Source organism: Xiphophorus hellerii, chromosome 3 (assembly GCF_003331165.1).
Source record: "Xiphophorus hellerii strain 12219 chromosome 3, Xiphophorus_hellerii-4.1, whole genome shotgun sequence".
Lineage (NCBI taxonomy): Eukaryota > Metazoa > Chordata > Actinopteri > Cyprinodontiformes > Poeciliidae > Xiphophorus > Xiphophorus hellerii.
The window spans coordinates 18472468-18490502 of NC_045674.1; positions in this window are offsets into that span (position 1 = coordinate 18472468).

Consider the following 18035-nt stretch of genomic DNA (forward strand, 5'->3'; position numbering starts at 1 on the left):
AGAAAATGCACAGGGTACTTGGTCAGATCTTTTGTATGAATTAATGGATTCTAGCACACTTTTTCCTTTCACTCAATTTTCTAATGGCATGCTTGCATACAGTACTTTGTTAACATCAAGCTTGTTTCCCAATTACCTTTTGTGACTTGTCCCCCTTGTGGAGATTGTCAGTGACTGTCCAATGGATAATGGTCATGCAGGTTTTTGCATGATTGTGTAGAACATACTTCTCCATAAAAATACTTTTTATTTGTCTAACAGAAAACTGAAAACCTGAATTTGGGATTTTCATTAGCTGTGGTTCATAATGGCCTAAATTTACAGAAATAAAAGTTGAGATGTCTGTAATATTTTGTGTAATATTGTAGTCACTCTTTTTAAGCTGGATTAATAAAATCAAAGGTTTTTGAAATATATTTAGATTTTAGGAAATACTCTCATAAATCTTGAGATTGACATTTCAGGGTTAAACTAATTTTAACCACAATGGTTTGCAAACGTTTTTTACACCCTCTGGAAAATTTTCTGATTTTGTTATCAAAAATCCACAAACTTTAGTGGCAGCTGTTAAAATATTGTACAATAGACCAACGTGAAGTAATGCACGATTCGGAAGAGGAATTATGATGATACATGGTTTTCAAAAATCTGAAAATTATGGCAAGCATTTGTATTCAGCACCTTCACTTTGATACCCTTGAATAATTTCCAGTCCAGCTGCTTTCAGAAGTCTAGTTGGGATGAAACGGCTGCTCTGTGATGGCCTCAAATGTTTGTTAAAGTAGATTTAGTGAAGAAAAGAAAAAAGAAAAGCATTGTGAAGACCAAGTAATCCATCAGAAATGTCAACAAAAATTTGGAGGAGAAGTTTAAAGCAGATTTAGGTTTAAAAAAAAAAACAAAAAAAACTTTGAACGTCTCACAGAGCATTTTCTGGAGCGCACTGGAAAGGGCACAGCACCACTGCAAACCTACCAAGACATGAACTCTATCCACCTGAAGTGACAGATTGAGCAAAAACAGAACTGAAAAGAGTGGCCAAAGAAAGCCACTGTAAAAAGGAAGTCATAAGAAATAATGGTTTCCACTAGCCATGCAGGGGGCACAGCAAATATGTTAAATGTTGTGGTATGCTGCACATCACCATGAACACCAGGTGAAACATCCTGTTGGCAGCATCATGCCATTGCGATGCTTTTCCTCTGGCAGCAAAAGACAAGCAGAGTTGATAGGAAGATTGATGGTGCTAACTAGAGGGCAATCCATCACAAAAACCCAGTAGAGACAAAAGATTTTGGACTCCCGTGGACATTCAGATTCCAACAGGTCAATGGCCCTAAGCATAAAGTGAGTACTACAATAAAATTAATCTGTGGCGAGACTTGTAAAAATCGCTGTTCAAACATCCTTTTTGTACAATCTGAACAACCTTGAGGTGTTAAGCGAAGAAGATTGTATTCGTCCCACACTCTAAAATTTAATTAAAAGCAGAAAAACCGTGTCTTGTTACCATATCACAAAGTTACACTATTTTGGTTGGTCTATCACAGTACCCCTCATCAAACTATATTTATATTTTAGCAGTTCAAGGATTATGAATACTTTTGAAAGGCATTGAATGCAACATATAATCAAATTGCATTTTAATTTTCTTTTTTTCTTTTTTTATTATAACTTGCCTGAAACATTTGTTTCCATTCAGCAAAAATATAACCATCAAAGTACTTTATATATGCAGCAGCATACAATATATTGCCATACAATTTGTGTTTGTAAATCCACAGTGGAAGCTGTTCAAGTTTTCTGATTCAGAGCAGAGAGAAGGGAAGCTCTGTGTGCTTGGCTCTGCAACATTAACAGGGCTGGTGATACAATATCCATCTTGTTTAGTGGAGGATTACTTTGTTTAGGTTTGAGAAGACTGCGGTCCACAGGAGCAGCATCTGGCTCAGGAAGCAGGGGGGCATTCTGGGTCAGAGGTCACAACACCAGTGAAACATCCATTTACATCTTGTTGGAGGCCTCAGAGTGAGGTATTGTTCTAAGGGGAGCACAGGCTTGTTTAAGTGTGGATTGAGATTATTTTTTTTTTTTTAGATTTCAATTTTTACATTTTTTACAAGAACAGATGACCACCTCACCTCATTTATTCTTGCTGGTGATTTTGATCAAAATTCCTTCTTTGCAAACTAAATTCTAAATGTCATCTTTTAATGTTTTAAATTTGCAGTCATTCGTTGTTTATGATGACAAAATAGAGCAGCTTGAGTGTGTTTCAGGTGACTACACCTGTCCTGTGCCCCTGTCCATGGTGCTGATCTCATTACGCTCTACCTGCTGCAGCAACACAGGTAAGGAAAGGGATTTTTCAACGGACTTGCGTAACCATGGCCTCTCCCTTATCTGGAGGGCTCTCAGCAAAAGAACAGACAACACAGGAGATTTAAACTAAAGGTTTATATGACAGATTGATGAGCCTGCTCCTTAAATTAAAATGGAAAGTAGAGACAAAGGTTTAGTCCTGCACATAAACGTGTCATTTGAAGTACTTTAGGAGTAGTCATCCTTTAAAATTGGCTCATAAGCAAAGCAAATTTATAACCATTAGCATTGGTAAGTACAAATATTTGAGGATGGGTTGTACTTCATAATTGCTTCTTAAGGATACTCAATTCTTTAATCTAACTTATGTAATGTTATTCTTAACATTAAAAAATTATACAATCCTCAAGAACATCAACAGTATATTTTTGGGGTTACTAATGATGCATTTGAAATATTCTCTTTTCCTTGTGAATGATGATAAAACACAGCAGTAGTACATTTAAAAATAAAAACTGGATGCAAAACGTTTATTTCATTTATGCGTTTCTTTAATCCACACAAAGTCACAACAGTGCACCAGGCTCAGGCTTTGGTAATATGTCTCTTTATAAAGAGACATATTCCTTTCTTTATAAAGAAAGGAAATAAACCCAACTGTTGCCTGTTAAACGATACAAAGATTTAGCTTCTTATCCACAGTGAAAGCAACAACATTTGAAAGTCAAAGTGAGAGTCTGAAACTGAAGAGCACCAGCTGTCAAGCATGGTGGCGGCAGCATTATGCTGAATGACTGCTTCACTGTCAGTGGTAATGATGATTTACACAAAGGGGTTGGAATGCTGAAGACAGACAATCACTTCAAAATGGTTCAACTTCACCGGCAGTCAGCAACAAGAAGGCTGAAATTTAGACATATAAAGTTGTTCCAGCAATATAGGTTGATGATTTATGGATTGATGAAGGAGACTAAATAATTGAAAGTGTGTGTCCATGACCCTGGGTAAATAAAATAAATGCCCCAAAGCTTCAAAATTAAAAAATGTAATTTTTGAATTTAATGTACTAATGTTTCTGTACTAATGTTTTCCATATAATTTAATTCATTATTTCATCACTTCAAAAATTTTATTAAAATCCCAGCATACACAAGGCATCCACTCCCATAATGGATAAATACAAACTTCTCACTAGACTTGTATGGCAGAACGCAAAACTACACTAGAAAAACCTAGTGTAGTTTTGATGTGCATATCATATGTTCTGATGTGCACATCTTTTACTTTTTCAATGTGCTGTGTTGCAACCAATAGTAGCCCAAATCCCAAAACTAAGAATTTAAATTTACAAAAGTCCTTTTTCAGACTTTCCTATAATGTGCAAGATAATGAGGGATGAATGTGTGGTTAATATTATATTGCAAATTGGTATTTTTATTCAATGCAGCACCAGCCAAACTTAATCCCTTAAATGCACGACATTTATAAAAAATTTTTTAAAAAAATCCAAAGACAGAAACACATAAATTAACATGTTGTCAGAATCCTGGGGTCATACATGGTTCTTAACAAATTGTTTTTCTTGTTACATTTTCCCTTTTTGTGCTAATACATTGGCTACCAGAGACCACACCCAATAACTAAAGACAATTTTGAAACCCTCTGACCATAAGAAAAACAATCGGGATGACAGTGAATGTTTGCTACTTTGACAAAAAAAAAAAGTAGCTAGTAAGAAAAAACAAGACTGAATATTAAGTAAAACCTCACAAAGAGAATTTTCTTTTAACCATGGGAGCACAGTGGAATGGAATGAGAAATAGATTGAAAAAGCCTCCCACTCTTTTAGACAAATGTTGTATTGTTAAAAAGTACAGTTGTATAAAGAACAGTAATCAGCGAGGTCAAGTTTAAACCAGAAACATGCCAGTGGTCGTATTAGCATTTCTATTTCTGACTGGGATCATAATAAGCAGACTGGAGAAGAACAAAGACACTAGTGGCTTGAAGCATTTAAGACACAGGTGTCAAACTCCAGTCCTCGAGGGCCGCTGTCCTGCAGTTTTTAGATGTGCCACAAGTACAAAACACTGGAATGAAATTGCTTAATGACCTCCTCCTTGTGTAGATCAGTTCTCCAGAGCCTTAATGACCTAATTATTCTATTCAGGTGTGGTGCAGCAGAGGCACATCTAAAAGTTGCAGGACAGCGGCCCTTGAGGACTGGAGTTCGACACCCCTGATTTAAGACAATGATACAACAATTAGTGACTGTGTTCTTTTGATTAATTCACTCTTGAAATCAAAATTACTGTCAGTCATCCAGGAAAAAAAAGCAAAATCAACACATTACTTGAGCATTTCGGAATCCTGGCTCTGGAGTTTGTGTGTTATCTTTTTCTGTGTGGATTCTCTTCAGGTTCTCTTGTATCCTTTCATTGTCTAAAAATATGTTAGGTTACTGGTTCCTCTGAATTGCCCTTACATATAGTTGTTTGCCTTTTGTGTCTCTGTGTTGCACTTTAATGGACTGACAGGTTGTTCCAAGTGAAACTTGCATCTCAACAACCAACTGCTGAAGATAAGAATCAACCCCCCACGACCCTGCCAGGGATAAATGGGTGTAGAAAATGGATGGATTGGTTATTATTAGAACACACTTTTATCATTCTAATAATTATATGGAAGCCTGCCTAATTGACTCTTGTACAAGTCCTTCTTCCATTTTGTCATATTGTGACACCAAAGTCCACATCCAGGGATTCACATTCACCCAGCCACTCTACTCTCATACCCCTCAGTGTAACACAGTTTAACCCAATTAGTGAATCACGTTTACTATGTGGACACCTGTTCTGTGGGACCCTCTGAGGTTTGTCAGAGGTATTAGACAACAAATAGCGTGATGAAGACCTAGAAATACAGCAGACAGGTCATGGAGGAAATGTGTTACTTGGTAGGGGAAATGGGTTGGGGCTCAGGAGGGGGGTTTGGGGAAAAGGGTTTTGAATGTCTCATGGAGCGCTTGAAAATAGAAACAAATTACAAATTTATACCTATACTCTCCACCCAAATTGACAGATGTCAAGAGTAGCATTAGTCAGAGAAGCAGAGAAGAGCCCCATGGAGCTACAGAGATCCAGGCCTCAGGTGGGAAAATCTTCTGACAGAACAACGAGTAGTCATGCACTCCATGAATCTTGGTTTTATGGAAGTGTGACAAGAAGAGAGTCAAGAACAAAAGCTATAAGTAGTTCGCCAAAAGCAATGCAGGTGCTACAGCCAGGACGTGGAAGAAGACCAAAATGAGACCAAAATGTAACTTGTCCAATATTATAACAGCTATGTATGGTGGAAAGCTAGCACTGACATCATTCTGAGCTTTCAAAGAATAATGGACAAAAGTTCTGTCTCTAAATACGTAAAGTTTATTAATGATTTTAAGCTTATAGGAGAAAAGGGTTCCAAAAAGTATTGACTCACAGGGCCTGGATAAATATGCATGGTACACTTTTCAGATTTTTATTTGTAAAATTTTTGAAAAATAATTAAACGCGTCTCTGTTTTGGTCTGTCACATAAAATTCCTAAAAACACATTCAAGTTTGTAGTTGTCGCACAATGGGGAAAAAGTTTAAAGGGTGTGAATACTTATGAAAAGCACTGTTTCAATGACCTAATTGCTAGAGCTGTCCCAGCTGTCCTGCAGCTGGTTTATACATTATATAATAAAGTCAGTTTTTGGCACTTTTAAAAGAAACAAGTCTTAAACTATAATAGACGTGCACAGTAGGTTTATGTTTTTCAGCAGATTTCTCTGCAGAATTCAACTTTCTGCTGAAGTAACCATGAGAAAACACAGCTGCTTCCCGAAAATATGATGTCATCAGAGGACATCTCCTCCAGTGTTGATCTTTAATAAAGAGTAAACCTTCATCGGTCACTTACAGAGATACTCTTGGAATGACAAGTACAAGTGCAAAAGAAGGAGATAAATGACACATACTGTACGACCATGTGACGATAGCGGCTTTTTTTCTCTTCCTGCAGCAGCGGCAAAATAACTGGTAAAGACATTTTTCATTCTTATCACTTTGCATTGAGGGGGTGTTATTGTAAAGGCTAATGTAAATGACTGACTCATGCAATTTGACACAGCAGTCAGGAGTGACCCCCAGGAGTCATTAGGTGCCCCTCCCAGAGGTCACGTCAAGGCAGACCCGACTCTGGCTCTTACTCACCGAGTCAGTTGCAGATCCGCAGAGACCCCGTCTTATTTTTTCAGCTCTGGCCCTCGGACGGCCGCCTTTCTTTATCGGCCCTCTCATATCTATTGAAATAACAAACCGAGGTCCTCCGCACGTATAAGTCTCCCCCACAATTGACAGCAATAGTCATGTTCACTCCATTAAAAAGCCAGCCACAACTGGTCCGGTGCCAGCTCGCCAAGATGGATCAACCGAGCGGGATGAGAAAAGACAGAAGTGCGTTCTTCAAAAAGGAGCTGCTGATAGCTCCTAATCAACCCTTTCTAGACTATCAAGGTCAAGTACCAGAGCTGTACGTTTTTTTCCTCAGCAACAGTTTCAAAATGTCTCACTCAAGACAAATCCAGAGAGAGTAACATGATTTTTCTGATAGCAGAGGTGCAGTGGTGGCGGAGGAGGATTTGGGGTGTTGAATTGGGAGGTGATGATGAAAACAGTCCTTTATAAAAGCTGTCTGGACACACAGGAGCCAGGACTCCTGAAGTTAGCTGTAAAAAGAAAGCCTTTGAAAGCCGAGTGCTTTGATGTTGCAGGTTCTAATCGTGGCCTCAAGAAGGCATTTCTATTAAGAGCACAGTTTAACTTTGTCTGAGAAAAAACAGAGAAGGCTGCTCGGTCCTGCAGCCTTATCTCGTGAAAAGTGGAGATTTCTGTGGAATGAAGGGCTGATTCTGTGCACGCAGAGGCGGATACGTGCATTTGCACAAGTGTAATAGATCTTTTAGAAGTGCACATGTGATTATAATGGCTCTGTGGCACATCAGACGGGTCGGGCGCACAACGACACCTTATTAGCCGCTGGAAACCAACAAACGTCTAGTATGTTTTCACAGCTTGGCAGCTCAGCATGACGAAGGGTCTGTGGAAGACCTGGCATCTCAGCAGTGCATTGCCATACACACACACGCGCGCGCACCCCCGCACGCACACACAAAACAAACAAGAGACCCTCCTCCACAGGTTTGAAGAAGAGTTTCACTGACCAAATTTTATATAAAAGAACAAAAGCACAACCCAAGAATTGAAGAAAAACACAGGATTCTCTCCACTATGCAAACTTGACATAGTATTTCTTCTCCTTTTGAAGCTATAATGTATGTTCAGTACCATACATTTTCTGCTGCTTTTGAATGATGGGATGCCATGCAGCAGACCACACACATTCAACCAGATTACAGAGGAGAGACCAACACACTGACCTAAGCACTGAAAATATCTGTTAATGGAGAATCAGTAACTTTATCATTTTTGTGGGACGTGTTACTGAAATGTTGCCTTTTGAATACACAGATTCAACACTGTTTCTCTCATACAGTATCCCTGTGATAACCCTAACCTAGTTAAATTAGTCTAAGACCAAAGATCTTTAGACGTATGAGGGAAACTAGCAATCATAAATAAGAACAATAAAATTACGTCACTGATAACAAATAACCTTTCTAGTTTCTAAAATGCAAAGGGACATTATTAAGCTTAATATACAATGTCAACCATGTATTTTTTTCTATTTGTGAACATACACATTAACATAGTTTTGTATGCAAGTAACATCAAATTGGTGAAACACTTGTCAGTCAGGGTTCATTTCAGATTTTTTGTAATGTTTATTATTATTATTTTTTGCTCAAGAGAGCCGTTGTGCATTAATGGACATTTTGAACAACAAAAATAAGAACAAAAATATAAACCTATATAATCTATATGGTTGATTTTCATTGTTCGTCACTTGGGAGGGTTTATTGCAGAAGCTTCATCACATAAAAAAAACAAAAATGTGATAAAGAAAAATCTGATCAACAAAAAATACCAAAACCCTCCCCCCCACCAAAATATGGTTGTCCACCTGTGCTCCTGATTGTAATATATAATTATTATAGTCAAGTAGTAAAATCATATTGATCTGATTTTAAAAAGCTGAACTGACAAGAAAATTGTGGAAAAGGTAAATTAACAATAAACTCAAAATGACAAGAAGAAGTCAAAATGTTAAGAGAAGTTGTAAAACTTAGGTAGACAATAAAGTTTGTTAATAATAAAGTTGATTGTGAAATGCAGTTATTTATTATTTAGGGGTGTGGGATGTTGCCTGGATGGACTTTATGGCAGGAGTGGCAGAGTATTTATGACACGGGTCTCATGGATGTAAGTGTGTCGGCTCAGCTGCTGCTGAGCTTTGTAGACCTGCTGGGCATTACTACATTACCAGATGAGATCCTGACATGAACAGAAAGGATTGTAAAGCTGTTGGTCCTCTCCACCTCATTCCTACTGACGGTTAGGATGCTGTTGTTTCCCACACAAGTTTCTGCTACATTAGTGCTGAAAAAGTTTTAATTTCTGCCCGCACCATTTTAAAGATTATAAGAATTTAAGAGTTGGTCATCATAAGTTCATTAATCAATTTTAAAAAACTGAAAAAACCCCCCCAAAAAACAGGTATACTAGGTTTGAGCTCGTTTGTGATAGTAAAATATTAATTTGTGCTACTGTCATTTTAAAGATATTAAAGCATAAAGTAAAACATAAACATGTGAGGTGTCTTTTGTTTGTGACCACCAGGGGAGGCTGTTTGATCTTTGGATGACCCATGTTATTCAATATCTCTCAGGGAACATTTTGTAAAATTATTATCTTCTGATATCTTCAAACTTACATCATTTCATGAGATGAGTCTATTCGAACCTCTTAGGCCGGCCATAATTTCATCAGCTATCTATGCCTGTGGTTCTGAATCTTGGTCCTCAGGATCCACTGTCCTACAAGTTTTAGGTTTGCACTTGCTGCCGCACACCTAAAATAAACGAATGAGTGATTTAAATAGCTTCTGTACCACTTGATGGCATCCTTGGGAGGTAATGCAATCAACTGTTGAAGGACTTTGTGGATAAGGGTTGATAACCATTGGTTTATACGCTATACGTTTTCACTCCGGCAAAACCAGAGCGACAAAGTGTAAATGTAATTTTCAATTCTCAGCAGTAAATATAGACTACTCTGATTAGATTATGGATTAGGGCTTCATCTGCACTTATATGGATACTGCTCCTGGTGAAGAATAAGACAAACCAAAAAGTGAAGCTCTGTTTTCGTTTTTACCTTGACCTACAGTCATTTGACAGCATGTTTTTGATTAAACATTCCCTGAAGGTAAACAATTACTGTGACAATGGCAGAAAAAAGTTCATTTTCTACAACACTAATTCAAATTTCATAAGACAAAGGTTTCAGGAAAAGCATTGACCATGATCTCAGCCAAAAAATGTTAACAAGAAAAAAAATAAAAATAAATCAATACATTACTAGTTATCTATTTGCATCTGTGATAAAAATCTGCTAAAGCATGCCTTGCTACATAACAGCAGACTTCATGTGATGGGCTTGACAACGGTAGTCCAGTGTGCTTCGTCACTCCAACCACACGTGCTGGGAGGACTCCCACCACAGTCCCTGTTAATAAGGACTCCGTGAGGAGAGAGGAGGTCAAACAGAGTGCTGCAGCTGCACATGAGGATGAATAGTGTTCGAGGGAATAATGGGCAGAGGTGTGGGGGTGGGGGATGGAGTACCTGGGGAGCGATGAGGGCAGAGGAGACATTGGAGAGAGAGGACCCCAACCTGCAGCCAAAAACAACAGAGGGCGAATGAAAAGCATCACAAGGGCCGCTCATGGATCGATCACACTCTGATCACACATCATCCAATAGATGGATGGATGGATGGATAAATAGTTAGACCTTTTTACAGGAAGTCACAGCTAAATGACATGTCGTATACAAACTACCTCTCCTCTGAACCGCAGCTGTGTTCCCATCTCCCCCACATTTTGGTTCACCTTTACTCCTCCCCGAGTGTCAGTTTGAGGCATCCTCCTCCTCCTCCTCCTCCTCCTCTTCCTACAGTTAGAGCAATCAGTCACGACACAATGAGCCTACCTCTGCAGCTCTGTTGTTTTTGGAATGGAAAACCTGCAGCCCTGCCTGTTCTCCCCCTCGGTCGACAGAAATAAACCAAAGAGACACTCTTCTCTGACAGATTTATCACCGCACCACATCTCAGCCCTCCGCAGATCTGTAGTTTTTCTCAATTGAATTGGATGATGTCTGATCATCGCCATCCAACTAATTGCCTGTTTTAGTCTTCTGCACGACCAAAAGATTTGACCAGTTTCATTCTCAATAGATGGTGAGGTTTTGTCGAGAAATGGAGGGCTTACGCCTTTCACAGAGTTGTTGCCAGAAAGTGTAGACACCTGCAGCGTATGCCTGTTTTTACCATCTGCTGGAAGCTTCTAAAAGCATACGCCCATAATATAAAACTAAGCAGCAGTGGTTATGGTGAAAATCATTGATACTCAGTCCAGATTGAAGTGCTGCATTTTATGGAGAGCTTACGTTTTTTTGCAACTGAAGATCTCAGAAAGTATCTGAAGCTTAATATTGTATTTTCACACACTTGATTAGCCAAGATAATCACTTTTAGGATGTGGCTTGTCATGAGTCCTTGGAATACTTAAAATTTCAGAGAGACTTTGGGTCTATTAACTTGTCAGTTGTTCTTAAAGTTGACTGGACTGCAGTAACCACAGAGTGTTTCACAAGTAAGGTTTGATAGATTAATAAATGCTAGCAGGTCTGGTCCGCCCTGTGATCTACTCAGATTTAAATATTGTTTGAGTCAAGAAAAACACTTGTGCAGATCTAAACTTTGTTTTTACTTCTTTCCTAACCCCATTAATTATCTCACAAACAGTTTGGCTTTTTTCTTTTCACACAGCTCAAATTTCTACTTGAATTAGTTGTATTTTCCATTTGGGAACCATTGCACTAAATTACTAAACTATAAATACAGTACTGTAGTCAAGACAATTCACACCTGAATCAGCAATGGTAAAATACGATGCTACATACTCAAATCAGTAGCTGCAAACTCTATAGGCAACAGTCAGGTTTATTCTTTGAAGATTTTGTTATTTTTGTCTATTTCACAAATGAAAGAGCTCACTTTTGTTTAATGACACACAAAAGTCTATTTACCCTTTTATCTAAACCACCACTTCCTAAGACTGGAATAAGGGCCCTTCTTGGGGTCTCGAACCAACCATTGCAGGGTCTTTCCAAGCTATCTAACAAAAAATAGTCAAGTATATTTATCCTAAAACTGTCAACAAATCAGCTTCTATTAACACAGTGCCAGAAAAACCTTTGTCATATTTCTCCTGGTTTTGTTTTCTTTGTTGCATTTACATTTGTGTGATGATCAAATAAATGTTTGCATTTGACAAAGACAACTTGAGTAAATTAAAAAACAAATTTTCAAATGATGACTTAATTTGTAAAGCGAAAAACAATCCTGGCCCCATGTGAACGCATAATTGCCCCTCTTGTAAAATCAAAACTTAACTGTGATTCATCGCATCATTTGGTTCATTTTCACAAGCCACACTCAGGAGAAATTACTGCCAGATGTTTAGAATCAATAAATCGCTTGAATTGAACTTCCCTAACAGCAAGAAGTAGGCTGACATATCACAAAATTCAGCTCATTACATCCAGATCTCAAAAATCTAAAGTTTTGGGAGAGAGAACAACATATAAAGCACTATGGGTCACATGTCTCAGTTAAGTATTGTGTTAAAGATTAAATAAAGAGGAAAGACACAGAGCAAAATGTGCATCCATGGGAAAGGCAAAGATCACAAAAACCTTAACACCTGAATCATGTTTACCAAAAAACATCTTGACAGTAACCAAGATCTTCTGTGGACTGATAAGAGAAACTTGTAACTTTTTGGAGTATGTGTATCCTGTAACCAGTGATATAATAATGTAACAGGAGAAAGTACATCATGAGTGGCTGCACAGTGGTGCAGTTGGAAGCACTGTTGCCTTGCAGCAAGAAGTTCGTAGGTTTGATTCCAGGACCGGGGTCTTTCTGCATGGACTTTGCATGTTCTCCCTGTTCTTGCGTGGGTTCTCTCCAGGTACTCACACAGTCCAAAAACATGACTATCAGGTTGATTGACTCTCTGAATTTTCCCTAGGCATGATTGTTGGGGCCTGCCATGCAAAGCAATGGCAGGAACCTATTACTATTGTCGGAGAAAGTGTTTCTTTCTTCTTCTTTATTTTTCTTCCGTAACCGTTAATGCGGCTCGTACCGCTGGGTGCACACCTACAAATGAGGTATCAAAACGTGCAGAAAATTCACGCCATTCCAGCTATTACTTTTGGTGGGATTTGGGCTTAACGTGGCGACATAATTCGCAAAAAACTACGAAAAAAACCCCATTATAAGTCAATGGGAAAAATCCTAGAAATACCCTATTTTTGAGGATTTTCTGTGTCGTCACAATTTCACCTAGAAATGCCATTCAAATTTCATTTTGTAGATACGTCTGTGATCTCTTCGAAAGTGAAGACGGCTCGTCGATACCAGTTACGGTTTGTCCACAATTTGCCTCTAAGCGACCCAAAGTTTCTCATTTTTCCTAAAGTTAGAGTGCGTCTCTGGCTGCTTAGAGTGAGAGATGAAGACAACTTTTTCAGCCCAAATCATTTTTGAAATCGCCATCACGCCCACAAATATCGCACGATTAGTATCAAAATCGGTCCTGACATTGATACGCCTGTCTGCTCCGGTAAAATGTTTTCGAAATTTATCTAGACCGTACGGTTTTCTGTCACGGTGCTTCAGAGCAAAGTCATGCGACAGGATTTTCTGAGGCTGTCTCCCATGTATTTGAATAGAATTTCAGATCTGGGCACAACATTTCTTTCTCTCATCGCTGTAAATGCTCTGACTGAGGTACAGATATGAATCTCGGGACTATAGCAGAAGACACATTGCCCTCTTATACGCTCGAAACGCTTTTCGAATATGTATTACGGTTCCCGAACACGAAGGATTTGTTTCCAATGCTTTTTTTCAGTAAACCGTGTAGGCTCAAACACACAATTGTGTGTTTGAGCATGTATGACTCACAGCTCACACCTGCTGAGACCATTATTTACCATGGCAACGGATCTCAAGAGGCTATTGGCTGCTGATTTGGACTACAAATACGCATCGCTGTAGTTCTATCTATCCTCAGTTGAAACAGATCAGGACTGAACTGGCCTTTAGAACTACCCGCTGCTATGGGCTGTATATAATTGATTTAACTCAGTAACTGTTACACATGGGATTAGTTTGGAACTTTAAAATGGAGCATAATAATAATTTCAAAATAAAAGCCTTGAATATTTTTACATCATGTAATTGCTGTTTTTGGCTTTATTTGACTTTTTCATCCAAAGCACTGTTACACATGGTATTAGTTTGGCCCTTTGAAATGAAGCTTAACAAAAATTTCAAAATAAAAGCCTTGAATATTTTTACATCATGTAATTGCTCTTTTTGGCTTTATTTGACTTTTTCATCCAAAGCACTGTTACACATGGTATTAGTTTGGCCCTTTGAAATGAAGCATACTGAAAATTTCAAAATAAAAGCCTTGACTATTTTACATGACGTAATTGCTCTTTTTGGCCGTATATGACTTTTTCATCCAAAGCAATGTTACACATGGGATTAGTTCGGAACTTTAAAATGGAGCATAATAATAATTTCAAAATAAAAGCCTTGAATATTTTTACATGACGTAATTGCTCTTTTTGGCTTTATTTGACTTTTTCATCCAAAGCACTCTTACACGTGGTATTAGTTCAGAACTTTAAAATGAAGCATACTGAAAATTTCAAAATAAAAGCCTTGAATATTTTTACATCATGTAATGCTCTTTTTTGCTTCATTTGACTTTTTCATCCAAAGCACTGTTACACGTGGTATTAGTTTGGCCCTTTGAAATGAAGCATACTGAAAATTTCAAAATAAAAGCCTTGAATATTTTTACATCAGCCACTTGTGTTTTGAGCATTATATAACTATTTTAACCCAAGGACTATTACGCATGGGATTAGTTTGGCCCTTTGAAATGAAGTTTAACAAAACTTCCAAAATAAAAGCCTTGACAACATTTTAAATCGTACCGAATGGTGCACGTCCGCCTCGCTTAACGTTCTTGCGGTTCTCCGCGTGCCACTGATCACGTCGCGGCGTTCTTTAGCGTCGACGCCGATTTGTGGCGCGACGACGCCGGGCCCGAACCCCACGGGCGCGCCTCGGCAGGCCCCGGCTAAATTTCTTCCGAAATTTTGTTTTTCTAGTTTGTCAATGTTGCCTTGCGATAGACTGGTGAAATGTCCCTCCAGCTCCCATTGACTGCTGGGGGTGGGCCCCAGCACTCCTGGTGAACCTAATGGATGGAGAAAGTACATCATGCCAACAGTCAAACCTGGCGGTTGCTTCTTTGCTTTTTCGGGGTCTAGACAACTTGATAAAAATCAATATTGACAAGCAGAAAAGAAAATCCTGAAGGAGAATCTCCAGCCATCTGTTTAAGACCTTAAACTCAAGTACTATTAGGTAATGCAGCAAGACAATGATACAAATCACACCAGCACGTTCTCTCCTAGTAGCTGAAAAAAGAAAACTGCTTAAAGTAGAACTTTACCTTATTTTCCAAGAAAGTCAGATCATAATTACTTAAGAACTTGGGGCCAATCAGAAACTATGCATAGCAAATTGAGCATTCATCTAAAGATGATCAGGCCGTTGTTAGGTGTGGTATAAGACCAAAACAAGACACTCTTAGCATTTAGACCCACATAAAGCTCACTGTTTTAGACATAACATAATAAAGTATAAAAATAGTAGGACATAAACTTTGTCATTGTAGATATATTAGATCTGTCCCCACAGGTCAGGTTCACTTAGCAAAATTTGGTACCGTAAGATTATTTTTGAATAACTTAAACAACAATAAATCATTCAACTATCAGAAAAAATAAATAAATAAAACTACTCTACATGCATCATCATCCCATGTGAATATTAAATTTTGCTGGTAAATTAAAACTTTTTGAAGGTTCAGATGCTGTAAGAGGTGAAAAAGGACTGGTATGTGTCTTTTAATTGTCTCAAATCTTTATAACTGCTGTGTTCCACTATTACAAAAGTCAGATCATTTGAGGCTGGCTAATGGAAAAAGAGAGTGCGAGTAAAGTGAGGTGTCCAAGGATGTGGATGGCCTATTACTCACAAACTCTCTCTATGCTGCTGCCAAATGCTGCAAGTTGTTTTCTCTCTCTCTCTCTCTCTCCCCCTCTCTGTGAGTCATTCTGTAAAGAACTTCCTCCTTCCCAGCGGTGGCCATGGGGAGAGGCTCCATGTAGGCTGGTAGTCATAAGAAAAGCACTGATCTCTGGGCAACAATCAACACCCTATAACCTGCAACACAAACAAATTCTTGTGTAAAGTGAAAATTATGAATCCCTGCAGGGTTACCAAACTACAGCTGCCTCTATAGTTTTTGTGACCAGACCTGACATCGCATTAGAAACCTGGATTTTATTTTACAGGCTCGCCTTGGCGTTGTAAATGCAACTGATCCTGAAATTATTTTTTAAAGAGCTTCTCCTCTGAACAAGGACAGATGAGTCACAATGCTTTGTACTGATGCTAAGACAACTGAACCCATGTCAAGATTCCTTCTGTTGGTGCGTAGTCGTGACCAGGCTTAATTTTTTTCTGAATAAATTGAGCTCTAAGTTGAGAAATTTTCAACTTTCTCTGCATTCAATCCTCCTCAGACTCACTGAAGCAACAGTAACAAATGAAGTGCAGAAACAGAAACGGAATAGTTTTTTGGGGGGTTTTGTTCTCCTCACTGCTATGCTTTCTCCACATTCACATCATCTATAACCAGATTATTAGAGTGCATTTTGAAAGTGCTAGAGGATGGAATAACGAGCAGAGCTATAGTGGGGCTGGGAGATACCACCTTTAGTATGTTTGCAGCAGGCATAAATCAGCAGGCTAATAAATTAAGCACTAAATGACTTCTTGGCCTAAACATATATCATGAAGGCAAACCAAATGAAGTTCTATATACCCTAGAGGACAGAGGAATGCTTCTGTTCATAATAGTGATTTGTAGATGGACCCTTGTGGCTGTGGGTTTCTGAAACTGGAGGCAAAATCTGAGCATTCTTACTCATGTGCATTAACTAGGTATCATTTCATATCATTTTACTAATATAAGTATGATACAAAATGTTCAATAAGCTAGATCCAAAATGAAACTTATGTTGGTATTTATTCATAAATATTTATATACTTAGGAAACACCAGTGTAATATAAAATAAAATAAAGTAAGATAATTAAAATTTAATAATGTCATAGCATTCCTGAAGCCTTTATTTGTTTCTGAAGTGAAATGTTTTGACTCTTGACATGTGACAGAAACTAACGGCCTTAATTTCTGCCATCTTGCACAATGCAATTGCGCCACCCAGTGGAGTAAATGTCCTCAGTCCATTTTGTGGATTTAGATAGAATTGTTGCGAAATAATTGTCTAAAAGCAATATAGGTTTTCTTTAGATTCCAAATAACAGTCAGCTTTGCTGTTGTTTACGCTAGGGAGCCCAAAAAATCAAAAAATATTTGAAGTGTAAATGTGTATGTTAGAAAACTTGGCAGACTTCTTTCATTAATGTAAGCAAATATGCTAGAAGAAGAGTGTGCCTTTCAATCTAATTTTAACATTTAAATCTCTGCTGGTATAAGAAATATTATTTCGAGGTTTTGTCAGTGATGCAAGATACTTAATTTATCTTGAATTTGAGCGTGACCAGGATTTATTTATTTTTTTAAAATATTGGGTTTCCTTTATTTCCACCAACTCTGGCGTTAGATCAAGATTCATTTATTCATCATTCATGATGAAAATTGTATAGGATAGAACAAAGTCTTCAAAGTTCTTCTTTCACATCAAATATTATTCATACATATTTTTTTAATACTCTAAAGCATTAAAAAAAACATATATTCAATAAAAAATATATTTTATTTTTACTTCCAAATACTAAAACTTTTTAATAACCCCATGAGCTATTTTTTAATCATATTTAGAAAATGTAATCAAATGTGACATTATTTAACACAAGATTTGGAAGATTTGGCATTGAAAGCATGCAGAAAGTAGTCAGTTAACTTTGAATGTGCTAAGAGCGAAATGTGATAGAAATTTATTTTTACTCTGGGACTGGTAAAATACAACTGTGGCAGTATGCCCTGTGGGCCCTGAACGCACCACACAAGTGCCTGACTTTAATTGGTTGTAGCGCTGCCTGCATATAAAGGGCCCTCCCTCACCTGGTAGACAACACGTTCTCCTTCCGGTTCAGACTTCACTGTTGACTGGCGCTATACGACTGACGCGCTTAAGACATTAATTGCTGTTCAAGCCTTCTTCTGGTAAGAAGCTTCTCATACCTTTAATATCTGTAAGTTTAGCTTTAGCTCAGCTTTACTTGTAATATCTAGGTGACTTGTACCAGCTGACT